Source organism: Pinus tabuliformis, chromosome 6, assembly GCF_031772625.1.
Source record: "Pinus tabuliformis cultivar Carrire ecotype Pingquan chromosome 6, CPIR1, whole genome shotgun sequence".
Taxonomy (NCBI): domain Eukaryota; kingdom Viridiplantae; phylum Streptophyta; class Pinopsida; order Pinales; family Pinaceae; genus Pinus; species Pinus tabuliformis.
In genome coordinates this window covers 1,090,414,566-1,090,426,576 of record NC_142292.1, presented here as the reverse complement: position 1 = coordinate 1,090,426,576, position 12,011 = coordinate 1,090,414,566, and positions in this window count along the sequence as shown.

Genomic DNA, 12,011 nt, shown 5'->3' with positions numbered 1-12,011 from the left:
ATTGTGATTCTATATGACTGCTCTGTTGTCCCAAGCCTGGTTCCAAATGGCAGAGCCCTTGATGGTCCCATTGAGCCTGATGAGATGCTCATTTGAGTGGGTAGGAACATATTTCACTTTCCAAATGATGCCCCAGGGGGAGTTTGGGTTTGCAATCCATCTCCACCACGTTTTGGCTCCAAGGGTTTTCCCTAAGAGCTCAGGGTCCCTCAAACTAAGACCTCTTGCTTTTTTAGGTTTGCACAACTTGTCCCAAGCCACCAGTGCCCACTTCTACTTTTTATCTGAGCCCCTCCAAAGGAAATTTCTCTGGAGGTTTCTAAGAATGTTGGAGATGGATTTGGGGGCCGCAAGAGTGGAGTACAAGTATTGGGGAATGGCTTGTAGCACAGACTTGACTAAAACCAAACGACTTGCCAAATTGAGAGATCTGAAGGTCCAGTTAGCTAGTATTTTTTCCATTTTGGTGATAAGATATTCCCATATTGAACGAGCCAGGGGCTTATCAGTAAGAGGGACTCCTAAGTATTTGGAAGGGAGGTTGCATCTCTAAAATTCCATGATTCTGGCAATGTTCCTTTGGATAGCTAGAGGGGTGTTGAAGAAAAACAGTTTGGATTTCTCTTGGTTTATGGAGGTGCCAAAAGCTTCAGAAAAACTGGAGAGGATGGCTTGAAGGATAAGGCTTCTTTGATAGTGGGGAGGCCCATTAACAAGGTATCATCAAAAAATTGTTGATGAGTGGAGGGAGGAGCAGAGGCATAAAGCTTGAGGCCAGATAGGGCATTGTTGGAAGAGGCGGCCATGATGGATTTGCTAAGGCCCTCGGCCATAATGACAAAAAGGAAGGGAGAAATAGGATCCCCCTGTCTGATACCTCTGGAAGGGCAGAAGGGTTGATATGGGGAGCCATTCAGGAGAATCGAGAAAAAATCCCCAGAAACCATTTCCATTATCCATTTAATGTAGTCCTTGTGAAAACCAAAAGCTGCTAAGACACCTTTCATATACTCCCAACTGATTTTATCGAATGCTTTGGACATGTCCAATTGCATCATCATTCCAGGCTTTCTTTGAACTTTAAGGGAATGAATCAATTCATGGGAAAGGATGATGTTATCCAGGATTTGCCTTCCTTCCACATAACCTGATTGGTGCGGGGAAATCAATAGAGGTAGGATGGTTTTTATTCTATTGGCCAAGACTTTTGAGATGATCTTGTAGATGACATTACAAAGAAGAATAGGGCATTTATTCGGGGAATCAGCACCTTCATCCTTGGGAATGAAGGTAAGAAAAGTGTCATTTAGGGCTTTTAGAACATATTTTTGTATTCTAGACTCCTCCACTAAGGTGTGAACCTCATATTTTATCAAGGGCCAGTAAGCTTTATAGAAGTATATAGTGAAACCATTCAGACCGGGCATTTTACCGTTAGACATAGTCATTACTACTTCCTCCACCTCTTGCATTGAGACTTTTCCCAAGAGCATTTTATTGTGATCCTCGATGAGGATAACCAGAATTTTGTTGGTTATTTCCTTAATAACCCTTGACCTGTTTGTTCTAGGCTCAGTTAGGAGATTGTTGAAGAAATAATTTAGTTCAGCCACCATGTCCTCATGAGAGTGGATAAGGTTTCCTTCTCTATTTTTTAGGCCTAGTACCCTATTGTGCCTTCTGTGTTGTATCATCAAACGGTGAAAGAAAGTTGAATTTCTTGATGCAAAATTTTCTCTTCTTGAGAGACCCTTTCCTCCCAATTTTTTTGAAGATTAAGCTCTTCCTACTTCCTTTGTTCATTGATGCCCTCGCTAATGATTTGCTGTTGGAGGATTTCCATTCTAAGTTCCAGGTTCCTTTTGTCAGTGGTGATGTTGCCAAAAGTTTCCTTGTTCTAGAGTTTGATCTCATTTTTTATGAGTTTCAGTTTCTGTTGGAATTTATACATCTTGTTTTTGGTTTGGGGCATCGGGGTACTCCACCATTCTTTCATTTTTTCCATGAAATCAGGGTGCTCCATCCAGAAGGATTCAAATCTGAAGGGTCTATTCTTTGGGCCAGAGGAAATGTGAACCTTCAAGGATATTGGCCAATGGTCAGATCTTGATTGAGGGAGGATTTTGGCCTTTGTTTCCCAGGAGGTGAGATAAATCTCTTCTGAAAGAAGGAAATGGTCAAGCCTGGAAGTAATTTTCCAATCCCCCCCCCCCCCCGGTCGTTTGTTATTCCAAGTGAAGATTCCATTATTTGTAGGGATGTCAATTAGACTAAGTCCCTCGATGGTGGACTGGAAGGCTTCAGAGTCCTTATCCAGTTTTCTGATGCCTCCCTTTTTTCCCCGAGGTTTAGCACCATGTTAAAGTCACCAAATTTTTTTTTGAAAGGTTGGTGGATAGAGTCAAGGAGTTGACTTATGCTTTGCAACATCTTGATTCTTTCAACCACTCTATGTGGAGCATAGATGTTGGTGACACAAATACTATCATTGGTGCCAATGATTTTCAGAACAGTTGTGATGGAGTGTTTTGTGGCTACTGAGGAGGTTAGATCATACTGAGAGATTTTCCACAGAGTCATGATTCCCCCTGTTGATCCAGTGGTAGAGTTCGCTACATAGTTGTAATGCTTGAAACAATTTTTTTGGAGGAGGGTAAGGTTAGCCATGTCAAGTTTGGTTTCTTGGATTAATAGGATATCCGGTTTGTCAATTATGAGTCTATTTTTCAAGACTCTCTTCTTTCCAAGACCATTGAGTCCTCTAATATTCCAAGAGATGCAATTCATTGATAAAGAGTGGGAGTTAGGGCTAGGGCCTTTACCTTTCCTTCATTAATGAGTTTGGCCCCGAGTTCTTGAAGAAGTTGACTGGTTGTTTTCCTTCCTCTTTTCCTGCTTGGGCCTTTTGGGTTGTATTTTCCTACTACCATATTCACCAGAATGTCATTGACTACGTTGTTTCCAGGTGGTGTTTGACTTGTGCTTTGTTTTAATTCCTCCTATAGGAGGTAGGATCCTTTGATTTTTTGGATTTGGTCTTCTAGAATCACAGCAAGACCATTTTTCTTCCATTCCTCTGCGACCAATATGAGGTCGACTCCTTCCAATGCCTCTTCTATTGTGTTTTCCTCCAGGGTAGAGTCCACCAGAACTTGTTCCATTTCTATGTCTTCTTGTATATTCTCATCTTCAGTGTTGTTGTGTTCCAAGTATTGATCCTCTTGCCTCTAATTTGCTGCATTTTGTGTATCTTCTTTGGCCTCCTCGTCATTTGAGCTGTTTGAGCGCAAGTGTTCTTACATTTTGTTCAAAGATTCAAATTTATTTAGGCTGGCTGCTTGGTGCTGCTCTTTCTTTGTGTGTGTCTTCTTGTTGTTTTTGTTCCTTGTGCTTACTCTGGTGAAACCTTGTTCATCCTTTTTCTTGTGAACCTTCTCATTTCTTTGAGGAGCTTTATTTTGTGGATAGTCCCTAAAGAGGTGTCCATGCTCATGGAATTTCCTACAACAGAATGGGATGTGTTCATAATCAATGCTCTGGAGCCATACCTCATCCCTGAATATCAGTTTTATGGCCTCTAGAAGGGCTCCTGAGACATCGATGTAAACGCATATTCTGGCATATGAAACATAATGTCTGTTTCGTGTGCCCTCAGACATTTTTATATATTCTCCTAATTGGTCTCCAATGCCTTTGAGGATTGATGGAGCCCAATAATCAGTTGGCAGAGAGTAGAGGCAAACCCAGACCGGGACCCTAGTGAAGTCCTCTTTCTCTGGAGTGAATTTTTCTTTCCAAAATCTCATATAAAGTCTTGCAGAGTTGAAGAAGTAGGGGGCTCCCTCAAATATATTATCTTTGACTTCCAAGAGATCAAAGATGATTGTAAAAAACCCCTTTGAGCCAAGTTGTAGTCTGATTTCTCCCTTTGGTTTCCATTTGGATTGAATCCACCAGTTTAGTGCTTTCTCTGTGGGCCAGATGCCCATGAATTTACATATTATTGCATGTTCTTGCATATAGTCTCTATAGACTGCTACCCCCGGGTCTTGTATTTCCAACTCCAGGATTTTTTTGGCTTTTGGGTTGCAATTTCTTCTTAGTTTTGTTCTTGCCTTTTTCATATCTTCCTCTGTGTTTTCTGCTTCCACCGATGCTGAAGCATTTGTAGAGATGGTGCATGTAGTCGGTTGGGCCTCTACATTTTCCAGTTTTCCCTTGCTTTAGGGATTGTTCTAGAGGAATGAAAAGTTGTGCATGAAGCTAGCTTGGTGAAAAAAGAAGACTCTTGATCCTTCAGTCGACCAGAAACCATGTCACGAAAGGAGGGGGCCTCAGGGCCATCTTCCGACTCCTCCATGGAAGCTTGAGAGGTGAGGGTCATTCCCTAGCGGTTAAGCACCATGGCACTCAGCGGGGAGCCGCTGGGAAATCATAGAGGAGACTTGACCTAGTGTGCCTGCTCTTCCATTTCTCTTGCAAAGTCCATAAATTAAAATATCACCATGATTATGTAAATTGTTGACCACGCACTTGTGTAAAAATAAAATTATCAATTGAATAGTTCTTTTAAAGTGAAGGAAAATCGAAAATATCTAAAAAAATTAAAGTGGAACCTCACAATGGTAGGCTAGGGATAAATGACAATCTAAGCAAGGGAAAAGAGGAGCTATGATGGGGACTAGGGTTTATGAGCTTCGGCGATGGCGGCCTGCCCAACGGCCTGGTTTGGAAATGTAACCCTATGCTTTACTCCTTCTCGGACGACTCCCTCCCACAAATTGGCCACCCTCCTCCGTTGTTTCCCATCTGGTCCGTTTATGGCGACCTGCACTGTACAACTCACTAACCCGGCATCTGTCAGCTGGGGGTTATCTTGGGACGGTTATCATTTTGTTGTCGGTTAGCATGGAGGGAGACATAGTTGATTACTCCAAGGATCCATTTGAACTAGACCCCAACTAGTATGTTTTCACTCCACAACTGTCGGTCTCCTCCTCGAACATTTCTCTGGATATTCCCTCAACCCTAGTTAGCGCACCTGGGGTTTACTCGGTGCTGGACTACCCTACCTTCACTTATCCGGCTCAACAACCTCTATTATTTTCTGGTTCGTCTTCTTCCTCACTGCGGTATTCTGACTTCCCTAAAGCAGTTTACTACCCTCCTGACCCTAACCTACCCTCGCTCTCCCTAGCCTCCCTGTAGTTTATTTCTTCTTGCTTAAACCCTCCCCCATCGTACCCTTTGAACCCCCCTCCGCCTTTCCCCCTGGGTTCTTCACACATCCCTCCACCTCAAGCATCACACTTCCACCCTACCCAACCACTATACCCTGCTGCCACTTTTCCCCCACCACACATACCCGAACCACCACCTCTGGCTGTTTCACGAAATCATCCCCCCCCTCACCCGGGTCAGACCAAGATACCCCACACAGAGAATGAAGCGATCCCTTCCCACACTTCGCACTGATACCCCACACGGAGGATGAAGCGATCCCTTCTTACACTTCGCAGAGTATACCACCCCCTAATCATTCGGGGCATCCATCCAAGAGATTCAAAGGGGTGAAGGTAGGCACAAAGAATATATCTCTCACATTTGGAGACAAGATACAAATAGCGGAAGTTATAGACACCTCTCACTGTGTCCTGGTAGGCCGTGTTAGGGATCAGGCATATTTGGTTGCGTGATTGAAACATTGGGTACTAGATATTTGGGGGCAGGTTCTCACCGAACTGTCGTCGATTGTTACCCTTTCTCGCAAATGGTTTGCCCTTAAATTTCAGCGGCCTGAATTTATACCTTGGGTTATATCCAAGCACTGGCACATCGAAATGGATTTGGTACTTCTCAAATGATGGAGTCCCCTCTTTGATCCCAAGAGAGAACATCTTGGGGATGGACCCATCTCGGTGAGACTGCCTGGTCTTCCCCTTCACTTCTGTTCGGAAGACGTATTCAAGCAGATTGGGAACACCCTTGGCAGATATATGGATTATGACAAATAATACAAGTTAACAGGGAATATGTCCATGGCCCGCATTCTTGTTCATCTTGACACCAGGGAGGGTCTGGAGGAGAATATGCAGCTGCATTGGAGGGATACCTGCAGGGTACAGATTCTGGACTATGAGGGGGTGCCTTATCAATGCAGGAGATGTCACAAGATTGGACATATTTATAAATATTGCCCCTTACTTGCATCTAGCTCTGCTTCGGTTGCACAGTCTAAACAAGTGGTTGTTAACCCGGATTCTGATCAGTGTGGGAAGGCACCTGCTCATTTTGAGGAGAATCCGCAGATGGACTCTCTGGCAGCTCATGGCACTCGCAAGGAGCAGACTCATCCCCCATCCCCACGTATCACCAAATCTCGTGCAGCTGCCTCTGTTGCAGGTACCCTCTCTAACCCTCCATCTCTCCATTTATTGTCATATGCATATCTTCCTTTCTCATCGTTTTGTAATGTTGGTCCTATGCATTGTCCTTCTGTTGTTTGCACACTCACCCCATCTGCTCCCATTTTCTCCCCCACTCTGCCTACCATCTTTGGGATCAAAGATCCACTCTCTCCTAAGGAACCATCCTCCTAATCAAGTAAGAGACACAATTGCAATATTTGGTCTTTGTCCTGCATAACCTCGGGGATGGTAGTGGAATTGGTATTTCACCCTTACCTTCACTCTCCAAGTATGCACATGGTAGAAAACCCAACATGTCTAAATCCATTATCCAGGCTGGATTAGATGTGGCACAAGGTAGACAACATCCCATTAACAAGGTCCTTAGAGCATTGACCCCCCTCCCCCCTAGTCCTCCATGAAGTGGATCTCTTAAACCTGTCAGGGTTTAGCTAGCCCTGCTAAGAAATTAGCCTTCCGTTGGATGATGGAAATGGAATCGGTTAGCATTATATTTTTACAGGAGACACTTGCGACTAGCTTACATATTATTCACATACTTGAGGTTATTTCTCCTCGTTGACATTTCATTGCACTGGATGCACGAGGGCGCTATGGTAGTTTGATGTTGGGATATGATCCCAGATATATAATATTAATAAACTCCTAGGGGAGAGGGTTCATAAGAGATGATATTTACTCAGCAGAGATTGGAAGGGAGCTGAGGATTATTAATGTCTATGGGCCTTGTATCAACAGGATCACTTTCTAGCAACAGTTACTTGATTATGACTACTTTCAAGCAGAGAACATCATTATAGGGGGGGATCTCAATTTCTCACTTGGTCATGTTGAATCCTGGGGTATGAATGCATAGATTGACTCACTATCGGATGGGATCCTAACCCTACTAGAGGATCATCATCTGATTGATATACCCATGCCCTGCTTAAAACCCACCTAGTAAAATCGGAGGACCGGGGATGCAGCATTAGCCAGAAGATTGGATCGTTTTCTAATTAAGGAGACCTTATTGGATCAATTGCCCCTATATCGTCAATGGGTGGGATCAGAGGGGTTGTCGGATCACATGCCCATCTATCTTGAGATTGTTGGCGGTGATCGCAAGCCCAAGGCACCATTTAAGTTTAATTCTACCTGGCTTAAAGATGAAAGTTATATACAGATGATCACTAAGGATTGGAAAACCTGTGTTGTTCATCCTGGTCAATCAGCCTCCATTATTTTTGCATACAAAATGCAATCCATGAAACAGAAATCAATTGACTGGGCAAAGAATAAGAGGATAAAAGATGAACAAACCCTGAGGGATATGGAACAAGAAATTGATCATTTGGGTGGTAAGGAGGGTCGTGGGTTTATTTCTGTTGATGCCAAAGAAATATTTGTCGGACTTGAGATTAAGTGGAATAGGATCTTGAAAGACAAGGAGGAAACTTGGCGACTCCACAGCAGGGCTACCTGGTTAAAGGAGGGGGATGAGAACACCAAGTTTTATCACCGTGTAGCAAATGGGCGTCGAGACATCAATACCATCTAGCAACTTGCAGATGATGAGGGTACTCAAGCAAAAACCTTCCACCAATTGGCCAACCTTGGTATTACACATTTTGGAAGATGATTCAAAGCTTCTCTAGAGGCTAACCTTGCTAAGATCATCAAGATAGCAAGACATTTCCCTAGATATGTGGACCATGACATAGGAGAAGGACTACTCAATCTAGTAACCATGGGGGAATTAGAGGCCACTATTAAGTGGTTTAAGAGGGATAAGAGCCCTTGATAGCGGATAACCCCGCCAACCCAGAATCTCAGTCTACCATGCATATAAAAATGCAATTCCAAATTCATCTCAACTCATTAGCCATTCCCAATCATACAAGCGAAAGCTTAAAAATTTATCTTCGGAAAATGATTATCACTTTATGGTTATGAACCCATTCTCATGTTTAAACTATCAAATTAATACCATTGTTCAGACTCAGAGTTGAAAATATATGTGCGCCTTTACCTTTTTAAACTTGCAAAACTGTGTGAAGACCCACACGTTCTATGATGACATTGGTCCATACTTATGCAAGAACCCGCCTTTGTTTGATGCGCATTCCATCATGATTCCATTCCGCGATTCCACTGTTTGCTACACAGCTTCTTACCCGCTCAACGATTTACAATTCTAAGCAATCAACTTCCAAATCGATTTTTCCATTCTGGGTCATTCACCGACTGGCGCTTTCAACATCGAATCAAGTTCACCAACATTAACATTGCACTGCCCAACGCATATCCAAACTTCACTTTCCTATATCAGATCAAAGCACTATCAGACAATTTAAACTTACTTTCTTTGTGCCTTCATGAGACCATACAGCTCCATTTCTGTGGTCAAATAAGAAAATTAGTACTACAATATTTCACTCACCAAATCTGTCATTTTCATTAATGGCTTGTTCCTCCAGTTTGCTCTTTGGTGCTACACCACATGCATTCAATTATATATTTTCCCAGCTAATATTAAGTTTCCAATTCCCACAACTCACCTTCGTTCTTGGATTAATTATACAAGTACCTATTCCATTCAACGCCTCAGGAGACCAGCCATGGCTTTTATATATGTTGACCGATACAAGGACGGCTTGCCTCGCGTTCTCCAACGACAGACTTTCTTGTCATTCCGCTTTTCAAACATTTAGACGTTCTCACTGTGGAGTCAACCTCATCTCTACAGCTGATTCAGTTTGCTCAGCACTCTTTTCCGCATTCTGTTCAATCGACTGCTCTCCAGTATTTCACAAATCGACTTTAAACCTTCTCACATTCCTACAATTGAATCATCGACCTGCCATTCATGATTGATGCTTCGAATTTCCATTTAAACTTATGGCAATCGTTGTGGGTATTACATTTCAATTGTGCGCTGTCTGTAAATCTTCAGAAAGTTGACATTATTTAAACAATATTGATTTTCCCTACAGAGTTTTGTCTACTACAATTAATAACATCGATTCTTTCAACTTATGTGCAGAGTCACATCACAAAGGTTATTAAAATCAACGTATTCATACAAATCGAATTCAGGTCTGCACAGGATTGTGTCTTGTGGCTTCAAGCGCTAAATCAATAGCAATTACTGCAATCGATTATATGCAAGAGAACTGGTTCAACATAAAACTACAACCTCAAATGTATTAGAATACCATCATTCATGCAGAGATTTAACACCATTTACATTCAATGATTATGGATTGCAGTTTTCACACAAAACGATGTGGATTCAAGCATATCGAATCAGTTCTTCATATATTGAACACATAACTTCAATAATGGCATAAACTTCAGAACATCAAACGTTGTATTAATACATACACTACTTACATAAAATCTCCTTCCTTGGCCTGATTTCCAATCGGTGGCCCTTTACAATTGCCCGAAGGCTTCCAAGTAGAAACCCCTGCTCCCTACTCTGTTTCTCTACTCACACTCTCTCTCTCTCTTCAACTATTCCAGTGTCTTTTCCTCACAAAAACCACTCATATTTATACACAAATAATGCATTTAATTCACTCCAAAAGTCTCTCCACCCAATCCTCAACTAAATCTATATTTTAGGTGTGGACTCAACAAAGTCCCATACATAGTATTCCTAATCCCAAATTTGGCTCCTAATCTATTTCTCTCATATCCTTTTAATTAATAAAAGAATATTTACAAAATCCTCACTTATATAATTTATCTAACAATTTAATTAATAAAATAATAAAAATGTCACACCCCCTTTATTTACATCATTAAAATGAAAATTGGCCTTGATGCTCCTGCATCAGACTCCAAAGGTTGAAATTTAACATGATCGCCTGATCATGTGTTCGGATCTGTGTATGCCTGGATCCCATATCTTGTGCTGCAACTTTCCACTTGTCGTTGCTTCTCTCTGTTGTTCTTCTCCAGGTTTCCTCACTTTATGCTGCATCGCCCCACTGACTAGGCTTTCACAATCTTCTGTTGTCTTTCTTTTGCTGCTTCTCCTTTGTTTTACTGCTGCTGGCCTCTTCCGGGATACTTTCATCATCAGTCTTCTGATGCTTTCAATCTCTCGGTCCAATAAATCTCTCGGCTGTTGATTTCTTGCTATCTTCTGAGTTAAGACGACTTGCTCAGTTGATTTCTATGCTTGTTTCTATTCTAACTGCCACCCGATCATCCATGCCCTCTTGTCTTCTGGAACAGAAAACTTCTTCTCCCTTCATTTGACTGCTCAACTGAGTCAAATGTTCTTCAGTACCAATACCTGCATTCACAAAACACTTGTTAAAATAAAAATCATAAGGCCTCAGTGTCTTACTTCCCATTGCTAGTATTTCAGTATGCTGATCCCAATCATTCTTGAGACTATCACTTAGTCTCTCCTTAGCATCATCTTCTTCGAGAATGCCTCTGTGTTCTGGTTCATAAAAATGAACCTCTTTATTTTCATTCATCTCTGTCTTTATATTCTGAACACTTATCTTCTGTACTTCTAGTCTCTGCTCTAGAACACTTAACTCATGCCATAAACCTGTCATCTCTTTTGAGAAACTTTTTGTGCAATATTCAATACTTTCACAAGCCAAGCTTTCTGTTGTCACCATCTCATCATCTGTTATCAGAACATAATTCTGATTCTCAACTCCTGCAATAAACTCAGTTATCTGTCCATCACTTAATAAAAACAATTTGTCATTATCAGCATTTATAACAAATTGATCATCATCATGTATCATCCTTGCATTCATACACAACTTGTCAGTTTGAAAACTACAAGTTTCAACAGTTTCAGTTGTTGGTTCATATACCAGCTCCTCACGCTGATCCTTTTCTTCATTCACAAGAACTTCCTGTGTTGTAACAGCAAAAGCATCACTGCTTTCTTCTTCAAAGTACTTATCTCCTGAAATATTCTTTTCCATGCTTGTGACAACTTCACAAAAATGTGCATCCTCCTCAACACCTTCACCAGCTCTTGACCAATCATCAGCTGGTCTTTCTATTTATGCACCAATATTTCGATTAGACTCCTCTATCTTCATTTCCTCCTAAGACCTTGCTATCTCAGCATCGATCTGAACAGTCTTCAGATTCAAATCTTCTTGAACAAACTCTAAAGCTTTCTCATCTCCCTGTGCTATACCTGCAAACATACACAACTTATTAGTTTTAAAACCGCAAGACTTTTCAGTCTCGACTGCTTCCTCAAGCACTTCCCTTTGAACAGATCTGCGTGTGGAATCTTCAAATTCCATCTCTGGTTCAAGAACTCTAAGTCCTTTCTTCAATAAGGCAATCACACTTTGCCTCAACTTCACCTGCAATGGTTGCCAAATCACTCTCTTTCCCTTTAGTGGAAAAATCCATCCTCCTTTCTGATTTTCCTGCTCTTGCAGCCATTCTTCTAGTACCTGCAATTGTACCTTCATTACTGCAATCTCTCTTTCTCGGACTTCATCAGTCATCTCACCTCTGTGGCATTCTTCTGAACCTCTTTTCTGATCCTCCATGATCATCTTCTCCATGAGTTTCTCACTCACCATGAGTTGCACTAGCCTT